Raw genomic sequence first — 6,563 nt, 5'->3', positions numbered from 1 at the left:
CATGTAAAGTACTTTGGTCAGCAGGATTTCGGTTTTTTTAAGTGCTATATAAACACATTTGATTTGATACATCGTGTAAACTCTGGCGTTACCTGGAAACGAAGCAAGCGTTAGGAGGATTAAACTGCAATACAGCGAAGTAGAGAAAACAGATGGTGAATGAGAAATGTGTTTATCCTTCTACCCCCAGTGAGTGTAGAAGAGGAAGAAGGGGGCACTGGGAGGCCAGAACGCACAGGTGCCCAGTGTGTAGAGAGCAGGGTGAGTGCGTTTATGAATTCAGGCCGACTGGAGGCCTTTGACAATCTGTTAGCTTAAAACCTAAAAGGAACTAATGAGGAATAAATATTTTGATGCTCCAAGTGTCCATTGCAATGCTACATATTGCATTTTAGGTACTGACACAATGGCATAATGCACAATATAGGGTTACTGTGTGTATATTGTCTTTACCTTCTCATATTTTATTTTTGATTTACTCAAAGCTGAATTTTAAAAACAGGAAGAAAGGTTTATTGCTTTAAAGAATTTGACATCAGTACATAACAGTGAAATGCAGCTTCTTAAACCTTCATTTTAATGGCAGGCATTACAATAGGCATATACAATACAGAGCTGCAGAAGCTTTGATGCATCAGGATTAAGTGTCTTAATGTCAGATGGAATATAATATTAGTCACAGGAGACACTTCAGTGCAGAAGGAATACTTTTACTTTTGCTATTTTGAGTATGTTTGGGTGATAATACTTCAGTCCCTTAAGTAGAATTTTGAATGAAGGACTTTTACTTGTACTGGAGTATTTTTACACCCTTTACTTTCACCTAAAGGATCTCCTCCTAAAGGATCAGAGCCTGGCTGGCTGGGTGCTGTGGGTGCGGTGGAGAAGAGGAGTAAAGCCTGCTGGTATGTAAGGAGGATTTCAAATGCAGTAATGATTTGAAGGTTGAAGAGATGTGTGGTACATCCTCATCTCTTGTTTCCTCCCAGGACGTGTTTGGTGGCTCTACGTTCCGGCCGAGGACGCAGTAGTACCCTCCTCAGGCACACCATCCACTGCACCAACATCACCACCCCCTGCTCCACCAGCTACAGGGGGCCGCTCCCCCTCCTTCAGCTCTACCCTCACCCCCTCCTGCAACTCCACCTTCACCACCCCCTCCTTCAGCTCCACCCGCATCTCCTCCTCCTCCAGCTCCATCCTCACCTCCCTCCTTTAACTCCACCCTCACCACCCCCTCCTCCAACTCCACCCTCATCTCCCCCTCCTCCAATTCACACCATCGACCCCTCAAACTCCACCAAGGGGATAAAGTAGGATTTCATCCTCGTCTCATGGCTCTTGTTTCCTCCCAGGGCGTGTCGGGCCATGGGAGTGACGGGCCATGGCATTTCAGCCCATGGCACTGGATCTTGTTGTGCTTATTCAGGTGTAAATATGGTTTTATGTCGGCACAGGGGGTGACGGCCCCTGGCAAAAAGAAACGTTTGCTGTTAACTCCTACCAGCCATGTTGCGTAAACTAGCAATGTTAATGTTGTGTGTATGCTAGTTCCATTTTTGTAGTTATTTTTGTGGCCCCAACCGCCCGAGACCCACACCGGTAGCTCCGTGTTTGATCCTCGCCACCTCCTATTCTTTCCATACTCTGTCAAATAAATATCTTTCTCTGACCTGGGTTTGAGTCCTGCCTATTCCTGAGTCGTCGCTCTGTTGGCGTGCGGCTTGCCGTAACAAGCAGAGTAAAAATAACAGTTTTATAATGGATTTGAAATCATATGACAGAAAGCTATCTTATAGGTGTTTTTTGTAGCTAGACCAGATACATTTAGCAGGTTCAGCAACTGAGGTAGCTTACTTAAATGAGTAAGGAGATGATGTGCCAAAAAGCTGCAAAACATTATCAGGCAGCTTGTGCTCATAGCAAGCCTCACCAGACAACTTCAGACCATATCGACATACAGGATGGAGTTAAAGGTCTGCAAGGACACTCGATTTCTAGGGGAACAAATTAGTTGCTACATAAAGCTTGATATTGTCAGTAGAATTGAAACTAAAACATTTTTACCCTGAAGTATACATGTAAGTCCCCTTCAAAGAAAAACTGCCTGTCACATTGCTGTGATCCAGTCTCAAGAGCTGGGATGCAGTGGTTACTAAGGACTTACAATGTCATTACATAATTAAGGCAACAATTATCATCATGTACCAGTATAACCACTTGCCAAAGGCTTATCCAACTCATACTTCACTGAAACTAAAATATAAATAAGATATTAGAAGTGGAAGTCTGATAAAGCAGCTTTACATGCTTCCCCAATGTGATCACATGCCAGCATGGAACAGTGTTCAGCAATAGCTAATGCCATGGTGGCTTCAGCCTTTTATGCAGAGTCCATTTTTTTTACTCATTAATGGCAGCTTGCTTTGGGTGGAACTGCTATAAGGCTTTGCCTTTTGAATATTTTGTTTTTTTTTTTTATCATCACGAAGTCTGGCGTAGAAATCAGCCTTACAATACCCGTGTATCTGCAATAAACGGCTTCGACCGGCCTTTGAATTCAGGGTTTGATTCTTGTTTTTTCATGAATTGTTTAGCTTATGTCACAGAGAGGTACACACACAGTGGACGAGGTGAGTAAGTGACTGAGGCTGTGAGTTAAATGTAGTAATTTATTTTAGTGTGACAGAGAAGAAACTTTTACATTTACATCAAGCTCTGTAAGCCAGGGCGGGATCAGCGGCGGCTTTGCGCATGCGCGATTCATTTGCAGCCTGGACGCGGAGCGGTGTGGATCTCCTCTCTGCTCTGACTGCAGCTGGGACTGGTGCGAGAGGCTACGGTGAGAATAAGTGTCTGTGAGACCTTTGGGACGGGGTAGGGGCTCATTTTGGAAAGTCGCCAGATTTAGCGAGAAAGTCGCCAAGTTGGCAATACTGCCGTCAGTCCCCGCGCTAGCCTACAGCGTTACCCAGTGGCCGTTGTGTGTTTACCGTTGATGCAACAGCTTGCCGGGTACAGGTGAGTCACATCCAGAGCTGCACTGATTCATAGACTGCCAGGCTGTCAGTACAGATATTTCTTGTACATCACAGAGTAGCACAAGATATCTGGGACATTGTTGTCTTAAAGCTGAATGGAATGCAGGCCCCTCTATTGACTCAATTCTATATTCTTATTCCTCTTTTTGCTAATGAGATGCCTTGCAGTTGAAAACAGATCCACAGTCCAAACATGGTCTGTTCCTCTGTGGACACAAACAAAATAATGACATATCTAAAAGGATCAACAGAGTGTGGTCTCTGTGAAAACATGTCAGGCTACTGATCCTGGTTTTCCCCATAAGGTACTTGTATAAAAATAAGAACATACTCAGGGATCCACACCACCCAACTCACTCCCTGCTCATACACAAAAACAGCACCTACAGCCTCAGGCACAGCACCACATCATCACAAACAGAACTAGACTTTACAACAGCTTTTTCCCTGCCACAGTAAGACTGATGTAATTTATGTAACTTTTAACCTTTATGTAACTTTTTTATTTTAAGACTAAGTGTTCTTTCTGGCTTTTGACTCCAAAGGAGAGCTGCACAAGAATTCCTATATGTCTAGACTGTCTGTTTATGCATAAATGGCAAATAAAAATCTTGAAGGAGATGAAAACTGATGAATTCTAGCATAGATTTTTTTCCAGCTCATCAGAGGTTGTTAATGAGTGCAGCCCCAAGAATGTAGACTAAATGGCAAATAAAAATCTTGAATCTTGTATGTTTATTTGCATGTCCATGTACATGCCTGCAAGACTCATGTTGCAAACTCTCTGTTTTCATCAGACTTCTTGAAGGCCAGGAATCAGATATTGCTTTTGTGTATGTTTTTTCCGTGCACATTGTCTACTTCCCTGCCAGTTCTTTCTAGACTCTAGCCCTATTCTATGCCTACCTATTATTTGTCGTATATATATATATTTTGCTCACGCTTTTCTTCCCAGCTCCGTTCCTGCCTTGTGCCCCGTGTATTGTCTTCCCAGCCGCTATCGCTCCTTCGGACCACGGACCTCCACTACTCCACATCACTCCACTACGCAGGTCGATGCACAGTCTTCCTTTAACTGTTACTCTGACTTTTTCCCCTCAGCAACCAACCTCCACGACCAGTCCAGGAGTGAATCCTAGCGTCCGCAGCCCGGCCTCTTCCTTATCAAACCACCACTAGCTATGTTTTCCAGGACTGCCGCTCGACACCCGGTTCTGCTCCATATTCCTTCACCTGGTTGTACACATATTTTCACTGTAAATAAATAGAGCACTTCTTGCACCGAAGTCAGCTACCTGGGTCCGTCATTTTTTACTCGCTCACCTCCCTACCAGAGCGTTTCTAACAACTCAGATCCTTTACTTTATCAAAAGTACCAATACAACAGTGCAAAGATTTTCTATTTAAAGAACCACAATCAAAGTCCTCAAAGTACCTGTACAAGTATTATCAACTTTATGTAGTCAAAATATCAGCAGTAAAAGTTGTGGTTATGTAGTAAAATGGACCTGGTGACTCATATATTACTGTTTATGACTGTATGTGATGATAATGACACATATAAATGACTCAGTGCACTTTTTGCACTTTATGGCTATAGCTGGTTGGTTTGTAGCTGCTTTTAGTGACTTTATGCACAGTTTGGTAGCTTAGTCCAGTGGTTCCCAACGTAGGGTTCAGGCCCTTCCAAAGAGTCACTGAACAACCACAGAGAGGCAAAACAGCCACACACACACACATCCACAGAGTAACAGAACAACCCCAAACACAAAGCAGCCACAAAGAGACACAGAACAAACACAAAGAGATATAAAATTGCCCCTTAAGATCTGGAGAATTACCAGTAAGAGACACAAATCATCAAAAAGAGAACAACCACAGACTGACAGAAAACACCACAGGGAGATGTAAAACAACTACAAGGAAATATGGAATCACCTGACATTTAAAACAACCATATCCACCTCGTACCCACATTGTTTTGCCTTGCTTTTATGTAGGAAGGGTGTGGGGCCTCATGTTTGTGCCTAGGAGCCCAGATTGTAGCTTCCTACTTTACTGTACTGCATTAACTGTGAAAACACACTGTAACAACCAAAATGTTGTCAAAGCTAAAGTTTTTGGAAATGAAATATATATTGACTGTAACAGCAACATAACAGAAACAAAGGCTAAGTGCCATTTTGCTTTTCTGCATGCTCCAATTAATAATTAACACAATTAATTACTACTTATCTTTTCAATTCAAAACCTTGTCACTTACCTTGACAGTAAGTGCAAAGAGATACTGACACCTTATCTCTTATCTCCAGCATTTCAGCAGAAAATTTCTTGGAAGCCTCTTTCTCTCTAAGAAAGAAAGTGAATTTAGGATGCTAGTGGGATTGAGACAGCATGAGCCTTAGTGCACGACGTACTGTTCTTTATTGCATTAGTGTTCCATGTTCCACAAACTGAAAACTGGGTCAGGGTTACAAACAGTAGCTGGACTTCACAACCAATAGGAAAGCAAAAGGCTGTAGAATCTTTTACTTGCAGTACCTTTGTTTAGAGTGTTTGTTCTAGAAATACTTAAGCTTGTTTTAAACACCAGTGTGAGATCGTGATCAATTTCTCAAGTGACACTGAGCTCTTAAGGTGTTTCAGACTTTCTCCCTCCTTTTGTCTGAAAGAACTCAACTTTTGAGATGCCACTACAATCCCAACACAATCTTTTTTGACCTATACATCACAGCATATTTTTTGCTTCAAGATTCTTAACTTTGAGATTGATATAGTCAAAGTAAAGCACTTGAGTCTGACTATAACATGTCTTTCTAAAATTAGGATGTTTTTGTCAGACCAACATACTTTGCCCCCATATGGGGAAACCCTACAATATTTCATCTTTTTTATGGTTCTATTTGTACTAATTACTATAGGTTCTTTTTACACAGTTTTTTAATCGCTGCATATCATTTCGATTATTTAGTAGTTTAAGAACCAAAGAGCAGATGTCTGTGGTTAAGATGATAAAACATATTGTCCACCAATGGCAGGATTTGAAAGCACTATACACGTGCAGCTCAATAAATTAGAATATCGTGGAAATGTCCATTTATTTCAGTAATTCAGTCAAATAGTGAAACTTGTGTATTATATAAATTCAGTCCACCCAGACTGAAGTAGTTTAAGCCGTTGGGTCTTTTAATTGTGATGATTTTGGCCCACATTTAACAAAAACCCACCAATTCACTATCTTAATAAATAAGAATATGGTGACATGCCACTCAGCTAGTTAACTCAAAACACCTGCAGAGGTGTCCTGAGCCTTCAAAATGGTCACTCAGTTTGGCTCACTAGGCTACACAATCATGGGGAAGACTTCTGATCTGACAGTTGTCCAGAAGACAATCATCGACACCCTTCACAAGGAGGGTAAGCCACAAACATTCATTGCCAAAGAAGCTGGCTGTTCACAGAGTGCTGTATCCAAGCATGTTAACAGAAAGTTGAGTGGTAGGAAAAAGATGCACAACCAAC

Source organism: Monopterus albus, unplaced genomic scaffold, assembly GCF_001952655.1.
Source record: "Monopterus albus unplaced genomic scaffold, M_albus_1.0 scaffold81.1, whole genome shotgun sequence".
Lineage (NCBI taxonomy): Eukaryota > Metazoa > Chordata > Actinopteri > Synbranchiformes > Synbranchidae > Monopterus > Monopterus albus.
The sequence above is the reverse complement of the archived record's forward strand: the minus strand, read 5'-3'. Positions refer to the sequence as shown.